The following is an 18,503-nucleotide window of genomic DNA, read 5'->3' as shown; positions in this document are numbered from 1 at the left end:
CCCAGGGAGCTGTTAGGAAATCACTGTGACTGGAGTGAGGTGAGTGGATGAAAGAGCCCTGGGAGCTACAGTGGAAGAGATAACCAAGAGCAAGGTCAGGTAGGGCCTAGGCAGGCCGTGGTGAGACACTTGGATGCTATCTCCAGTGAAGTGGAAGTCATTGGAACGTTTTGAACAGGAGAGTGACCTAATCTGTTTTACTTTGTTTTATCAGTTTTCTGGAAACAGTTCTCTCTGTTTGCCTTGAAAGAATGGCTCAAAAGTGGTGGGCGAGGTCAGGACAGGGGGTCTGGTAAGACAGTCGTGACATATCTTGTGAAAGTGTGAGAGTGGAGATGATGTAGGAAACAAGGCAGAAGGAAATGTAAATACAGTTAAATGTCCTTATACCTGCAGCCCATTGACAAATACTTAAGGCAGGCAAAGTATAATGTTCTTCCTGGAAACTCCCAACTCTCTTAATGTTAATGCCTTACTAGAGGGAAAAACAACCTTAGTTTGACAATAGCCAGGCCTCCGGTAACCTGTGAGTCTTCTTTAGCATATGAAAATCCTTTTGGGACTTTCCCCTGACCCCAAAGTATATCATCAGTTGCTCCTCATAATCCTGGGGCAGCCTGGGGGGGTAGGGGGGCGCATCTCAATGCTTTAATAAAAACCACCATTTTGCACCAAAGACATTTCAAGAACTCTTTCTTGGCCTTTGGCTTTGGATCCCAACAACACTACTCAAAAAAAAAAAAAAAAAAAACACATCAGAGATGATGAGAAAGTATCTGTTTTGAAGCTGAAGCCAATAGGAGTTGCTGTTGGGTTGGATTGGATTTGGTGATGGAATCTGGGAGAAAAAGTGTAGAATGAGTCTACAGTGTTTGACCCATAAATAAGCAACTGGTAAATACAGGAAATGGGTAGGGTTTGAGGAGAAGCAGGCTTTGAAGGCAAAGGTAAGAGTTATTGACAGGCTGAACTTGAGACAACTGTTAGATGACAAAGTGGAGATGTCAAACAGGCAGCTAGATGTGGAGGCTGGGGCTGGGGGAGAAATTAGGGATGAGATATTAATTTGGGAATCATAGTGTACGGATGGTATCCAAAGCCCCTGGGCTGGATGACATCACATAGGGAATGGGCTTGGCTACAGAAGATCATGGCCCAGCACTCTCTAGTGAGAGATCATGAAGGTGAGGGGGAGTCAGCTGAGATTAAGAAGGAGAGAGCAGGAAGGTCAGAGGCAAGCCAGAAGAATGCAATTCAGATGAGGGGGTTTCAGCAGGAAGCATGGTGTGACCAACCTTGGCAATTACAGGCGAGATGGATGAAGACTGTGAGTCTACTGAACAGTAGATTTGGCAACATGAGGGAAAAGAGTTTTTTCAGGGTACATAGTGGGAATAAAACCTGATGGGAAAGAAAATGGGATGGGAGGAAGTAGAGACAGTGCGTATAATCAACTCTTGAACTTTCCTCTGACTAGAAGCAGAGAAATCAGACAAAAACTGGAAGTCAACTGGAGCCAAGAGAGGACACTTTGAAAAATGGGAGATGCTGTGGCATGTCTGTCTGCTGATAGGAATGATTCAGAAGGACAGAAAAAACGTGATGATGCAAGAGTCCAGATGAATTCTAAAACAAATAACCCAGTTATTCAAAGCTTTTGGATTCCAGGATGTATGCTCTCTTCCTTCCTCGCTTGCTTCACTAACACCTGGGGTGTAAATTGGTAAGGGTCCCAGATGTAGAGTCAGGTAGATGACGACAGTAGATAATACCTGTATCCAGATGTTCCAGTTTCTCTTGTAAATTATGACCTTATTATATCTTGACATTTAGCAACAGGATTTTACATTTATGTTTACATTCTTCAATCTATTATTTAAAAAAAGAATCTCTTAAAACAATGAGAAAAGGTGAATTGGACTGGTGCAGGGTGGATAACTCAGGTTTCAATAGTGACACCTAGTGGCAGTAAATAGCACTAGCTGAAAAGAATTGAATTCCTGACCGCCAGTTTCCTGGTTTTTAATTCCTCGGGTGGTAGTAACTGAGACGGACCCTTAGTATTAAATAAACGGCCCCAAAGTTTCTTGGAGTGGTCCGAGGAGGGAAAGCTCCAGAAAAGAGAAAAACCTATTTGCCTGGTGGATAGGATGGGGGTCGAGAGTCATAATTTAATTTGAGTAACAAGGATAAACTATTCATCTTCTGAGCTTAAATGCTGTTTGAGTAATTTGGGGGACTGAGTTCTCCCCTGACCTGAATTTTCTGAGGAGTGGTTTGGGCTGTTACTTACAATTTTTTTTTGCTAAATAAACTGAAAGGAAGGTTAGAGTAGACTGGCCAACAGAAGGTCTCACCTTATAACTTTGAACTGTGGTGTAAGGGCAGCAGTCACAGGTGTTCACTTCCGGTGAATTTTGGTTGGCTCCTAATTTATAGCCAAGACCCCCAGAGCTACAGTCAATTTTATTTTATTTTATTTTTTTATGTTTATTTATTCAAGAGAGTGCGCTCGCGTGGAGGGCGGGGACAAATGGAGAGGGAATCTTAAGCAGGCTCTGCACCCAGGGTGGAGCTCTACTTGGGGCTCAATCCCAGGACTCTGAGATCATGACCTGAACCGAAAGAGTGGGTTGCTTAACTGACTGAGCCACCCGGGTGCCCCACAACAGTCAATTTAAAAGGCAGCTTTAAATTTCATCTTTTTTGCCAATAGCTCGATGCTGCAGAATGTCCTCAAGAATCTATAATTCCCCAGATGCGAGAGCCCATGCAATTTCATTAGTGTCACAGGCATATCATATTCTCAGTCTTTATTTTAAATAATGAAAAGAATAAACTGTGCAAATAGATGAAAACAAAGGGAGAAACTCACACAGCTGAAAAAAGGTTTCTACCCTGAAGTATTTACCATAATAATATCATAAAAGATCATGACACAGATGGGAATATTACAAGGATTAGGAGAGAAATAAAATTCATGGGTTGGGCTTGCAAATCAACTTCTTGTTTGGATTCTGAAGCAAAAACAACAACAAAAAACCATGAAGCAAAGCACCAGTAACTCTAAATTTGCAGTCATTTGGTTTTCAAGCACGTTGTGAAAGCAGATTTCTTCCCATCCTATTCCAGCCTGGTATTTATTTTCATGTTAGCTCTGTTCTTGGCACCTTTATTTATTTATTTTTTAAAAGATTTTTAAAATTTATTTATTCATAAGAGACACACACACACAGAGAGGCAGACACAGGCAGAGGGAGAAGCAGGCTCCATGCAGGGAGCCTGACATGGAACTCGATTCCGGGTCTCCAGGATCAGGCCCTGGGCTCAGCTAAACTGCTGAGCCACCCGGGCTGCCCTGTTCTTGGCACTTTTAATGTGTAAGGAAAAATTTATGTTTCCTTGGAAACTCTACATTGTTTATACAAATTCCATCCCATCTAGTAGAAGTTCAATTGACTTCCTTCTCCTACTTTTAAAAGGGGTCAGTTTTGCCTTTATTTGTACATTCATTTCAATATTCCTGCTCTTTAAATATTTCATTTTTTCAACTTCTCCTTTAGACTGGTTGTAAAACTCTTCCCAACTTCATGAATAGAATAACACCCTTTGGGGCACAACACAACACACTTTGGGGCAGCCCTTGGTGGCTCAGCCTGGTGGCTCAGCGGTTTAGCGCCACCTTCAGTCTAGGGCCTGATCCTGGAGACCTGGGATCGAGTCCCATGTTGGGCTCCCTGCTTGGAGCCTGCTTCTCCCTCTGCCTGTGTCTCTGCCTCTCTCTCTCTCTCTCTCTTTCTGTGTCTCTCATGAATTAAGGAAAAAAAAAAAAAGAATAACACCCTTTCACTTTATATCTGTATTTATGTCATGATGCTACTCTACTTAGAAAACATCATTTTTGAAATTACCAAGTTATTTTGAAAATAATCTTTTTGAAAATTATCAGTTCCTATCTTTTTTCTAAAAGTTCTTATGTTACTTCCTTTTTATATTGCCTTATTATATTTTATATAATTTTTTAAGTTGCCTTAAGTGCTTTATGAAATAAGTTAGGGTATAAATGAATAAAGAACAAGTGTTTAACAATCAAAATGTTGGTTTGCTTGTTTTTTTAACAAGCAAAATGTTTAGGTGCTCTTTAAAGTTCTTTCTTTGATATTCTATTCATTTAGGAATAGGAAGTTCAGGGTAAAGCTTTTTGCCTGATATGATTTTTTTTATTGTGACAAAATACATATATAACATACAAGTTACTATTTTATTTTATTTTATTTATTTTTAAAAGGTAATTCCACGCTTTAACACACTATAGTGATTTTATTTTTTTAAGATTTTATTTATTTAATCATGAGAGACACAGAGAGAGAGAGAGAGAGGCAGAGGCACAGGCAGAGGGAGAAGCAGGCTCCATGCAGGGAGCCCGATGTGGGACTTGATCCGGGGTCTCCAGGATCAGGCCCTGGGCTGAAGGCGGCGCTAAACCGCTGAGCTACCTGGGCTGCCCCACAAGTTACCATTTTAATCATCTTTTAAGGCATATGCTTTTTTAAAAGAAAGATATGATAGCTCCCTGAAAAAATACAGTTGATCTGGGGAACAATGATTCTTAGCCACGTCCCAAGTTCAGAATTTGATACCCCCTGATTTGCCATTGGGGTGCCCCCATTTTCATGATTTGGAACAAAGGGCTTTAATATCATGCTGTGGTTGGGAAGACAGCATTGGTTACACCACTTCCTATTGTCACTGCTGGAAACCACAAATGCTTAATTTAAATAAATTTTTGAAGACAGAATTCAGCTATGACATTTCTTGTAATAACTATGCTTCCTGTGACAATAGTTAGGGGAAAAAAACAATCAGAGTAAAACTTCATGCAGGAAACATGTGATATATGCTGACTGTTGGCTTTGCTGAAGGAAGCTGGGAAAAAATGAGGGAAGGACTAGCTTGCCATTGGCCCGGGTTTAATCATTTGTGTAACTCAAGACAGAAAAAAAGTCTTACTGGTTTTAGAAAAGACTGTTTTATGATCTGTCAAAACTGAAGGTGTTTTCACTGCCTAGGACAGACCCTTCATCATTGTCATCATTGTCATTATTATTTATGAAGAAACTGAAGTGTCAGGACACTCTGAGACACAGGATGGACAAAGGATGCTACTATCCCTTTTTTCATTGACAAAATAGAAGACTGAACTTTATCCCAAAATCATCTGTACTGCTCCTGCACCTCTGCTTGAAGGAGAGTGTCTTAATTATCTGAATAGTCCAGAGCACCAGAATTTCAGGCATATGGGGGTCAGTCACATAGCGATGGGGCTGTCCCGACTCCAGGCTGCCAAAGTGAGCAGGAAACTGTTCCAAAAAGGAAAGGTGTTCTGAAAGCTTTCATTGCTTTCTTTGGGACAGAAAATGTGAACTAGAAGCACTCAATCATAACTCTCAAAGACAATGATGGATGAGATTTTTTCTTTTCCTTAAGAGAAATATTTTTTTTAAATAACCAGTGCAGAGGCACCTGGGTAGCTCAGTGGGCTAAACATCTGCCTTGGCTGAGGTCATGATCCCAGGGTCCTGGGATAGAGTCCTGCATCGGGCTCCCTGCTCAGCGGAAAGCCTGCCTCTCCCTCTGTCTGCTTGTGCTCTCTCTCTCTCTCTCTCTCTGACAACTAAATAAATAAAATCTAAAAAAATAAATAATGAAAAATAAAAGAGCAGTTGTTCCTAAACCAGAAGAGGAGGCTGCATAGAAGAAAAAGATATCCCAGAAGAAACTGAAGAAACAAAAGCTTATGGCCACAGGAGTAAATTCTGCATAAAATACATGCAAATGAAAGTAAAAGAAACAACAAAGCAAAACAGAAACAACCAGAATACAGAAAACTTACAGTTTTCCTACCAACCCAAATTTTAAAATTTGGTCATTCCTAATATGAATTTTCCCCCTAATAGGATCTTTTTTTTAGTGGCTCAGTTTTATCACTGTAGGATAAGAATTCTATCCCAAAGAAGTAATTTTATTTATTTATTTATTTATTTATTTATTTATTTATTTATATTTTATTTATTTATTCATGAGAGACAGAGAGAGAGAGAGAGAGAGAGGCAGAGACACAGGTAGAGGGAGAAGCAGGCTCCATGCAGGAAGCCTGACGTGGGACTTGATCCCAGGTATCCAGGATCACACTCTGGCTGAAGGTGGTGCTAAACCATTGAGCCACCCAGGCTGCCCCCAAAGAAGTAATTTTAAAGATGGGAAAGTTTATGCACTAAGATGCTCTATGCATTATCATCCATATTAATGAAAGAAAAATTAGCCTAGGTAAAAAATAATATTTCCCTATTCAAGAAAATACTAAAGGGTTATAAGAAATTTTTATATATATACAATGTCATAGTGCTTATAAAACAAGTGAAAAGAATATATAATTATAAATGGATTATTAAAATTATTTTAAAAACATGTTGAAGAATAACATAAAGGAATTAATTTCAATATTAATGGGAATGTGTTTATTAGAAATTTAAGTAACTTTTTCTTTTTTTAAAAGATTTTATTTATTTATTTATTTATTTATTTATTTATTTATTTGAGAGGGACAGAGCATGAGCTGGAGGAGGACCAGAGAGGAAGGGAGAAGCAGGCTCCCCACTAAGCAGGGAGCCCAAAGCACAATGATGTATGATGCATGAGGCTTGATCCCAAGACCCTGGGATCATGACCTGAACTAAGGGCAGATGTTTTACCAATTGAACCAACCGGGGGCTCCATGATTTATTTTCTTTCTCTTACCTTTATTTTCTTGTTTTCTTTGTGATAAAAATAAAATATTATTTAAAAAACTAACATCTTGGAGTGCCTGCCTGCCTGGCTCAGTTGGAAGAGCATGTGTCTCTTGATCTCTGGGCCATGAGTTCAAGCCCCATGTTGAGTATAGAAATTACTTAAATAAAAACAAAACTTCAAAAAAAATTTAAAAGCTAACATTTTATCTTTGTTTACATTTTCTTGTTACAAACGTCTTCCATAAACTGCATATCCTACTTAGAAATGCAGTGATCCTATGTGATAAGTAGAGCATGAAATACTAGTCCCAATTTACAGAAGAGGAAATTGAAGCTCAATGATTTGTCCAATATTACACTTGTCCAAGTGTCTGCATAATGGATGCATGAAAAGTAGATAATGGTTTTATTTGTTTGTTTGTTTGTTTGTTTGTTTGCTTATTTATTTATTTTTAAAGATTTTATTTATTTATTCATGAAAGACACACAGAAAGAGAGGCAGAGACAGAGGGAGAAGGAGGCTCCATGCAGGAAGCCCGATGTAGGACTCCATCCCAGGACTCCAGGATCGCACCCTGGGTGAAGGCAGGTGCTCAACCATGAGCCACCCAGGCATCCCTAGATAATGGTTTTAAATGTTCATGAAACTTCATTTCAAATTATGTCCATGAATTCCTTATGATTAAACCTGTCCATCAAGTTATTTGAATTATCATCAAACAGGAAATGGCAAGACTTATATGAACAAAGAGCAACCTCTTAACAAATAATTTAACATTGTGGGCTCTCATGTCTTATCTCATTTAATTATCACAACTTTATATGGTGGGTGTAATTATTCCCATTTAATAGGTAAGGAAGTTGAGTTGAGGCAGGTTAAAGAATTGCCCAAGTTTGTACAGCTAATAATTAGCAGCTGGAATTTGATGCTAGATCTTTTGACTCTAAGCTAAGAGGTTATTCTGTTACATGATAGCTACCCATCATGGCCACATGTCCTCTCCTCTCTTCTTCCAAAATACTAGTACTTGGGTTTCCATTATCCAGGCTTATTCCTCTCTATTGAGGGTGATTCCCCTAATCACTGAAGCTGACTCAGAGCCCAGGATGGTTCTGGCATTGGGAAAACATAGGTTAAGGAGAGTATGACCAGCAGTTCCTGCTGACCTGTTTGGTATGGGGCTTGAGGACCTGAACTTGTGGCTTCTAGAGCTACTACAGCCTTTCTCATGCTACCAGGACCTTTAGAGACTCTACTCATCTTTTTATCATCCATGACCTTATTCACTGGGGGCCTCACTTGTAGAGTATATCAGGACCTAAAAAATAATTTTTAATATATTTTAATTATTTAAAAATTACTAAGTACAGGTAATAAGGAATAATTGCTAATACTAATTTATAATTAAGTGCAAAATTTTAAAGTTTAATATAGTTATAAAAAGTAGTATTTATTTTTGAAAAATACAAGCCAAATGTATAAAAACAAATATTAATCCTCTCCAACTTTTCTCCATTCTTCACACTCGAGGTAACTGAAGTTAATAGCTGATATAGAATCTTATACATATACACAAATATGTATAGGCTAATTCATCGTTTGATATTTACAGATATAGGATCATAGTGTGCATATTCGTCAGCAATTTGTTTTTTTCACTTAATAATATTTCATATAGCTTTCTCCAGGTCAATGGATATATTTATTTGGATATAACTTTAGTTGCTATATCAAAGGGATTACAAAATACAGAAATTTAAATGAGACAAAGTTTTATTTACCTAGTCAACTTGATTGGACTAACACAGCTATTATAACTATGCCCTGTGAGCATAAACATGAGGTAAAGGTAAACATATTTGAAATATATATGGAAAGATCAAAGTCCTTAGCAGAGATATAGAAGCTGTATAAATTTTAGAATGAAAAAATAGGGATGCCTGGGTTGAACATTTGCCTTTGGCTCAGTGTGATCTCAGGGCCCAGGGATTGAGTCCTACATCGGGCTCCCTGCGGGGAGCCTGCTTCTCCCTCTGCCTATGTCTCTGCCTTCTCTCTGTGTCTCTCATGAATAAATAAATAAAATATTTTTTAAAAAACTAAAAAATAAAGTAGTATCTGAAATTGAAAACTCACTGGGTATGCTTACTGTCAGGATGGAGAAAAGAACCAGTAAACTTGAAAGTATATCAACAGAAATTATCTAAAGAACAGAGAAAAAAAAGAAGACTAAAGGAAAAAAAAAGCAGATTCAGAAATCTGTCAAAAGTTTGAAAACACATTTCATTGAAGTTCCAGAAGAGGTGAAAAATTTGGCTTAGACAAAAATTTTGAAGGAAAAAGATGGCTGAAAACTTCTAAGAATCGGTAAAAAGACATAAATTTAGAGATTCAACAAGATCAGCCATCCCCAAAAGGGATAAATTAACATATAACCATTCCTAGACATTGCCTACTCAAATTGCTGTGGAAAAAAAAAAAAAAAAAAAAGGAAGAAATATCTTAACAGCAGCTAGAGAAAAAGGACACATTACATACTGGGGAATCACTATGGAATTCTCATCAGAAACCACAAAGGTTTTCTCATCAGAAACCACGGACAATGGAGGAACATATTTAAAGTGATAAAAGAAAAGACTTGTCAACCTAGAATTTTACAGCCTGAAAAAATTACCTTCCAGAATGAAGGTTGAATAAAAGACATTTGTGAAGGAAGAAAACAAATGGAATTTGTCTCCAGCAGCCCTACTCTAAAAGAAATGTGATAAGAAGTCCTTCAGGCTGAAGAGAAGGAAGCCTACAAGGAAATCTGTATCTTTAGGAGTAAAAAAAAGCAACAGAACTGGTAACTATCTGTTAATATAAATATGATAATATAAATATTAATACTATATATAAACAAAAAAATTTTTTTTCTTCTGGAGTTCTTTAGAATATGTGTGACTGTTGAAAGCAAAAATTATAACATTATCTAGTGGGGTTTTCAGTAAATATGCATGCATTACAAATGACAAGTATAACATGAAGGTCAGTGGAAGGGCAGTTAAAGGAAATATATACATGGTTGCAAGCCTTCTATGGTTTACTTAGTTTGGTAAATATTAACTCTAAGTTGTGTTAGTTTAGAAATGTATACATAACTCTAGAGTAATTGTTAAAGGGGAAAAATATGAACAGATATAGTCAAAAAGCCAATAAACTAAAATCGAATATAAAAATGTTTCTAATAATCCAAAAGTAGGCAGAAAAGCGGAACACACAAATAGACAAACAAAAACAGAAGGAAAAAAGAGATTATAATAAAATGATTTAATTAATAATTAATAATAAGTCTTAAAATAAAAGATTAAAATTTAAAAATCTTAAAATAAAAAATAAAATCTTAAAATAAATAAATCTTAATAATTTAGATTTAAATCCAACCCTGTCAATAATTACATTAAACATAAATGGCCTGAACATGCTAATTAAAAGATAGACATTGTCAGACTGAATTAAAAAACATGGCCCAATTCTATGTTACTTATGAGAAACTCATTTTAAATATGACACATACACAGGTTAAAAGTAAAGGACAGATAAAGATACACCATGCAAACACTAATCAAAAGAAAGCTTGAGAACTTACACTAGTATCAGACAAAATAGATTTCAGATCAAGGGGTATTATGAAGGACAGAAGTAGTATCATATACAATGATAAAAGATGAATTCACCAAGACAACAATCATAGCTGTCGATGTAGCTAATAAGGCTTCAAATTGCAGGAAGCAAGAATTGGCGGAATTACAAGGAGAGAAAAAACTCCCCCAACCCTAGCAGAATACATACATACTCTTTTCAACTACACAAGAAACATTCACCAAGATAAACCATTTTCTGGGCCAGAAAACAAATCTTAACACATATAGAAGAATTGAAATCATACCAAGTGTGTGCTTTCTGACCATTATGGAATTCAAGTAGAAATCAATAATAGGGGACGCCTAGGTGGCTCAGTAGTTGAGCCTTTGGCTCAGGGTGTGATCCCAGAGTTCCAGGATCGAGTTCCACATTGGGCTCCCTGCATGGAGCTTGCCCTTCTGCCTGTGTCTCTGCTTCTCTCTCTGTCTCTCATGAATAAATAAATAAATAAATAAATAAATAAATAAATAAATAAATAAAATCTTAAAAAAAGAAAAAAAGAAATCAATAACAGAATGATATCTAGAAATCCAAAAATCTGTAATTGAAAATTTAATAAATATCACTTGAGTGTTTTCCCAAAGTTTTAACAAGCAAATGCCCATGTATAAGAGTGTTTGTCCTGGAGAGAACTTTTTTCTTCAAAGGTGGTTTGGAGGACAAATGAAATTCAGGAATGATCTCTGGTACAAATATCCTAGAAGAGGGAGTATATTAATAGAAATAGCATGAGGTCTGGGACTAACTGTGTGATATTAAGGAAAACACTTCACCTCTGTCTCACTTCCTTGTAGTAGAGTCACTACTGAAGACTCTAATGTCTGAATATTGGACTTCCAATCGTGAGGCCATCACCTGCTCATGTGTAATCTTGGGCAAATTAATTGACTTCCCTCTGCTTCAGTTTCATCACTGGTGTAATAATAATAGTAATAACAATAATAGTAATAATAATTCAGGTCATTGTATGTCCTGATTTTTCTAAGACAGTCCTGGCTTATGTTTGTTATTTGGCTATAATTAGTAATAGGGTCCTGATTTTGGTGTTAAATTATATGCTCACTCTAACAATAGTACCTATATATTAGAGAGTTGTTGAGAGGATTGAGTTTGTCGTTATGCATAGTGTTTTATTTATTTTTATTTTAAAAAGATTTTTATTTATTTATTTGACAGAGAGAGAGAGCAGAGGGAGTAGCAGGGAGAGGGAGAGGGAGAAGCAGGCTCCCTGCTGAGCAGGGAACCTGATGCAGGGCTTGATCCCAGGACCCCAAGATCGCAACCCAAACCGAAGGCAGATGTTTTGCCAACTGAGCCACCCAAGTGCCCCATGTGAGGTGTTTTAGAATGGTGCAGGTAGTCAGGCTCATATCCATCTTTTCAGTATATCTGAGTGCCTGCTGTGGTCCAGGTGCTTTCCTAGATGCTAGGCTATGGTGCAGACACCACACCAGAGTTGGGGGCCTGGCATAGTGGTGATTAAGTGCAGACTCTGATGCGGGACTACCTGAGTATGAATCCTGACTCTGCTTTCTATTAGCTGTGTGATTTTGAGCAAGTAATTTTAGTTCACACCTGTCATATGACTTGTTTGAAGACTGAATGGGTTAATATTTACAAAGCACTTAGATCAATACCTGGTACATAGTAAGTATTTGTTAAATAGAACTTATATTACAAATGTTAGGAAGATTAAATGTGTTGGTATATGCAATGTTGATATGCATTTATACTGGATATTTACCTTTTATTACTAAAGTTTGTCTGTTCTGGTGTTTTTCTCAAGACAAAGGAAATCTCCAAAGGTGAATTGATGGCTCTTCCACTTCTAGAGACAGTAGACTTCCAGGAACTTTTAGAGGACTTTTTTTTTTTTTTTTTTTAGCTTAAGAAAAATATAGTCCTGTTATAGTCTCACAACAACTGTAGTGTTATTTATATGGTTTTTATAAGGAGACAGGCTCAAAGGCTCACCAAGGTCACGGAGCACTGTGTCTTTCTGATCAACTCTTTGGTCAAGCTGTTAAGGTGAGTGTTGCATTTCATTGTGTTTCTAGAGGACAGCAAGCAAGCTTCATTTGCTGAATGAGGCCAGAACAAGTTCAAGGAACACATTATCAAAACCAACATGAAGAAGCTAGATTGTTCCATTATCAGAGATAGAAAAGCCGTAATAATAAAACCTTAATATAAACACAGGCAGTCTAACTCCAGAGACCATATACAGAAAATTGCAGCAAGAGAAAAAGAAGAGATCCTGAAGTTGACGAGTGCTATAAATAGACTAGTCAGCCCTTCCCTGTCACAGGATAGGATAAACACACCCTCCCAAGTGCCACCTGCAGCCTAACTTTCTGCCGCAGTTTAGGGATCCTTCCCACCCATCAACTCTGAGACTTCGGGGGATTTCACCCAACACCGTTTCCGACATCCATATGCCCAGGGAGCACTTTATTTTCTGCTAAGAGACTCCGGACAATTCCAATGACTAATGCATGTGAGTCTAATTCAGGCTTTGCTGGCTGAAACCTGACTACAGTGACATTTATATGCCATAATATACGCAACCGATGCACTCAGCAATGCTCCTTCCTCACCCCCAGCCTCTTGGAATGTGCAAAATGTGCCTGTTAAGTATCATAATCCTTTTTACTTTGAGTTCCTTTTCCCCTGGAGCCTTGCAAGTGCTCTCCGCTAATGGTCTATTTTTAAGGATCTCCTTGAGACAGGAGATGACACCCGGGCCTTACATCTAATGGCATCAGAGCCTGTCCCCGTTTCAAACATTTCTAATATGCTCAGAAAGCGGCCCTGAAAAATGGACTATCTTTACCCTTGGTTTCTCATGTGCCCTAGGGAAGTCCTGATTTAGAAGATGCCCCTCTCACTTAAGCTGCTACTGCTGATGGCATATCTGACTGTGAGCTGGTGTCTAATATCCCTGAAGTGGGCCATCAGCCTTTGACCCATGTCCTAGCCTCTTCTGGATAAATGTGTGGTTTTTCAGGGCTCTAAAAGGAGAACAATAAAGAGCACAGACTAAACATTTCAGAATTGTAAAAAAGAGGAAGAATCAGACATTTTTATCTTCAAATATTAATCACTTTTATTTATTTTTTTAAAAGATTTTATTTGTTCATGAGAGGCACAAAGAGAGAGGCAGAGACACAGGCAGAGGGAGAAGCAGGCTTCATGCAGGGAGCCCAACATGGGACTCAATCCCAGGTCTCCAGGATCATGCCCTGGGCCAAAAGAAACGCTTAACTGTTGAGCCACCCAGGCGTCCTAAATATTAATCATTTTTAAATGTGCAATTCGAAGGATGCATTTGTCCTGCTTGACAGGCCTTGCAAGGAAACCTCCTTTCCTTCCTTCTCTTCCTGGTTTCCCTTCCAGCTATTAGATCAAGCCAGAGGCGAAGCTCCATTGAGTGAAACTGCTAGAAAATCTCATGATTCACTCGGTGAGTGATTCTGAATTAATAGTTAATCTGGTGGTTGGTGTTAGTTTTTCTTTTTTTTTTATTTTTTATTTATTTATGATAGTCACAGAGAGAGAGAGGCAGAGACATAGGCAGAGGGAGAAGCAGGCTCCATGCACCGGGAGGCCTGATGTGGGATTCGATCCCGGGTCTCCAGGATCGCGCCCCGGGCCAAAGGCAGGCGCCAAACCGCTGCGCCACCCAGGGATCCCTGGTGTTAGTTTTTCTACCGGGTTGTAAGTTTCTAACTCTTGAGATGCCAGGCAAAACCACTTGTGAGAGAAAGCAAAGGAGAAAAGGATGAAGAGTCTGAGATGTGCTTTCTGTGCTGGGGCCCTTTCTGTCTTCATACCACGGGAAACAGAAGAATCATCAAAAACCCATTTATGAAAATAGTGAAAGGGAATAAAGGGGAAAGGAGAAAAAATAAGTGGGAAATATCAGAAAGAGAGACAGAACATGAGAGACTCCTAACTCTGGGAAACGAACTAGTGGTGGTGGAAGGGGAGGTGGGCAGAGGGTGGGGGTGACTGGGTGGCAGGCACTGAAGTGGGCGCTTGATGGGATGAGCACTGGGTGTTATTCTGTATGTTGACAAATTGAACACCAATAAAAAATAAATTTATTAAAAAAAAAACATTTATGATTAGTGGTAGTGGAACCAGGAGCTTTGAGGGATATCAGTCCTGCACAAAGGCCAGGAGTGGCGAATCTCGATAAATTTTGCAAAAAAAAACCCCACAGGATTTTAAAAAGTTGAAATACAGTGTCATATATTAGTTGCTAAACTCATATGGCCCTACTTAAGGTAATTTTAAAAAGTATATGTTAGGGACATCTGGGCAGCTCAGTCAGTTAAGCATCTGCTTTCAGCTCAGGTCATGATTCCAGGGTCCTGGGACTGAGTCCTACATAGGCTCCCTGCTCAGCGGGAACCCTGCGGCTCCCTCTGCCTGCCACGCCCCCTGCTTGTGCGAGCTCTCTCTTTCTCTCTCTGACAGATAAATAACAAATCTTAAGAGAAAGTAAATGTTATAAGGAAAAATTCCCTTTAAGTTTAAAAAGACTTATACATATGCAGGAATGAACTTTTTTTGGGGGGAAATTGCCAGAACCACAACATGTTACTGGTCCATGTTATGCTGATTAATGTCTGCTCAATGAGAGAAATTCAAGGGTAAGATATTCAGTGAACTGACCACATTGGACTCGAGGATTTCCCCCAGGACATTAAGTTCTTACTGTCACCTAAGGTAGCCACCCAGGAGAAACTTTTACTATCTGTGCTTCTTCACCAGGGGCAGAGAGGACCCAATGAGAGTACAGATTTCCCTAGCTATCTGAAACTAGAATGTTCTTATGAAACCTTCTGAAAGCAGGAATGGCATAAATTGAAGAAGCTATTACCATTAATTTACATGGTAAATTTATTGAGCATTCCCAGACCAAAAACATAACTTCTCTTGGGCTTTTCTGACACCTGAGAACACATCTTGCTAACAGATGCACAAAATAGATCAAGATAAAGCACAGATGCTCACAGACACCGTTGAAAGAGAGGCGGCTTGATACAGAGAGGTAGCTCCCAGGGAAGGAGCCTGGTGGGCCCTCTCGCTGCTAGGTGCATGCTGCTGCTACACGCCTCACTGCAAAACAAATGCTGAACACTATTTTCACCTTTCACCTTTTTTCCTAAAAGCAAAAATCCCCTCTCAATTACCTTCGATTAGCAAAAACCGGTACTTAACATAGCTCTTTCGTAAAAGTGGTGTGATGTGCACTTTCGAACAGCTGGCAATGCCTGTGTGACAGGAGTGGTGACAGGAGCAATACATGAAGGGGCTTGAGTGGAGCCGGCACGTGAACTCACACAGAAGCCTCCTCTGAGTTTTTTATTAGACTTGCCTTCCTCCTTTGCTCCAGCACATCCGTGATGCAATTTGGTTTCCCTCTTTCTGCAATGAGATCCATCCAAGTGGCCGCCAGGTGTTTATTGCATTTACTGCTCGAAAGCAGACAAATCAATCCATTTACCTGCTCTGCAAATACTGTGACTTAAGAGGTGCCTGGGGGGCTCAGTCAGTTCAGATCCAGCTCTTGATTTTGGCTCAGGTCTTGATCTCAGGGTTATGAATTTGCACCCCACAGTGGGGTCCACACTGGGCTTGGATTGGAACCTACTTAAAAAAAGATAACTGTGATTTAAGGTTGTGCTAATAGAACATGTAAATCTCGGGAGCTTCCTCGTATTCAGAAGCAGAGGAGAAAGTCATGCTATATTTAATAATCATGTTTTTATTATATAGCTCTATACTATTTACAACATTATTTTGGGGGGCTTGCTTTAGCAGTGCATAAATTATTATTATTTTTTTTTACCAGCATCATATTAATCGGCAGGCAGCCTTGTTTGGTGGGGAAGACACGCTTTGGAGTAAAACAGACCTGTATTTTAATTCTGGTGCTTCTATCAGCAACTCTGGAACCTCACGAGCTGAACACTTTACCCCTCTAATCTCTGTCCCTCATTAGTAAATGTGGGTGATGCTACCCAACTATGAGGAGTGAAAGTGATACCACTTTCAAGTTCTCAGTAGAGTGGCTGGTCTGAGGAACACACTTTGAGAAACGGAGACCTAGTGACTATTATCATCATACTGTATTTTGTTTTCTTAAACAGGACATAAACCTCCCATTCACACTGATGTATCTTGCTTTTATTTTTTTATTACTACCAGAATTTAAAAATTACTTTCTTGACAAAATCTCCTGTCTTCAGTTATTAGTGTTTTTTTCTCCCTTATGAACAGAATTTTTATAAATTTTATAAGTTCTGGGATCCCTAGGTGGCGCAGCGGCTTAGCGCCTGCCTTTGGCCCGGGGCTCGATCCTGGAGACCCGGGATCGAATCCCACGTCGGGCTCCTGGTGCATGGAGCCTGCTTCTCCCTCTGCCTATGTCTCTGCCTCTCTCTCTGTGTGTGTGACTATCATAAATAAATACAAATTTAAAAAATTTTTTAGAAATTCTAACTTGGTATAGCAATGCAGTTGATTTGTGTGGATGTTTCTTATATTCTGTAACTATCACTCATTTTTAATTTCCTCCATTTTGTTGTTGTGTTTGTTGACTTGCCTAAGTATATAAATAATAGTGTAACAGGTACATTAGCTGAAAGCAAGTACAATCAGAAAACAACTGTATCTTTTTCTCCCACCACCTTTTAATCACACTCTTTCCTTCTGTCCCTAGACAAAATCTGTGGCGGGCCTCAGGATTTCTCTGGTCTGTCTTCTGTGAGTGTGATATAAGTCCTTAACCATTGTTGGGGCATGGCCCCAAACCTATCAGGACTCAGACTGGCCCCAAGTGCTAGACCAGGCTTCTGGAGGTCCCCTGTGGGGCCAGGTGTGACCTCTTTAATTTCTGCATCTTGGAACCTATGGGGAGTTCTAGGAGAAGAGCCATGTTGTGTGTGTGTGTGTGTGTGTGTGTGTGTGTGATTGCATGTGCATGAGGGAGCTCAGGTTGGAATGTTTACCATCTGCTATAGGAATTCTTATGTATTTTGATGATTGAGTCAGCCATACTGCTGTAGATCGGCTCAGAATCAGCCTTATTCTTAAGTACTAAAAAAATCGACTCTTCATGTTTAATGTCAAGTCACTGATTAAAACTTTATCTGGTATATTAGGGAAAATGCTAAATTTAATTTAATATTAAAGCGTTTCTTCTTCCCCAATTGGGGAAAGAAGGGAAAATCAGCTTCTTTGTTTCCTTGCTATACCTTCTGTTCCCTTCTTTCCCAGTCCTTAGGATGACTCTGGCAACTTCATCATCGACAGGGTAGGGGCCCTGCGGAGGCAACTGATTAGGACCAGGGAAGGTGGAACTTCACAGACACAGATGTAATCTGGCGCTGGGGTCTTTGATGTTGGCAGTATAGAATACTGTCTGCAAAAAATAGATAGCTGCTGCCTATATTTCTAGGACTGTAACAAATCGGAGGGTGTGTTAATAGGGGCTGTGGTTATGAGGATATAGGTGGCAGTCAGGATCGAATGTTGATATTGCCACCAACTGGGCACAGAATGAAATGCAGCACTTTCTCAGAGCAAACTGGACAATATTCTATGCTTCTAAAAAAGACTGTTAAAAAAGGTGGCTGAGGCAACATGTACACACCTTTTAAAAATATTTGGTAAAATGATGAAGAGAGAACGAAGTGTAGCTAAAATGTATGTATGTGTATTTACAATTATCTTCAATGATCAAACATTACCAAGAAACGCAAAGCATATAGAAAAAAGAGAAGAAAACAGAATCCCTCCACCTTTTTATAGTTTCAATTTTGGTATATTTTCTTCTAGAGTTTTTCCTGTAACAATATTAATTACTGGGTAGGGGCACCTGGCTGGCTCACTCAGTGGAGCATGTGACTCTTGATGCTGGGGTTTTGAGTTCAAGCTTCATGTTGAATGTAGAGATTACTTTATAAAAATCCTTAAAAAATTACTAGGTGACATTTAGCAAGCTACATACAATA

General features: G+C 38.9%; 1 long non-coding RNA gene across 3 annotated transcripts in view; it reads right to left on the bottom strand.

Annotated features, from left to right (window-relative positions):
* LOC144288738 (uncharacterized) overlaps positions 1–18,503 on the bottom strand; it is a 45,342-nt gene that overhangs the window by 10,789 nt on the left and 16,050 nt on the right. The gene's annotated exons all lie outside the window — the stretch shown is intronic.

This window comes from Canis aureus, chromosome 18 (assembly GCF_053574225.1).
Source record: "Canis aureus isolate CA01 chromosome 18, VMU_Caureus_v.1.0, whole genome shotgun sequence".
Taxonomy (NCBI): Eukaryota; Metazoa; Chordata; class Mammalia; order Carnivora; family Canidae; genus Canis; species Canis aureus.
This window is presented reverse-complemented; position numbering and strand designations above follow the sequence as displayed.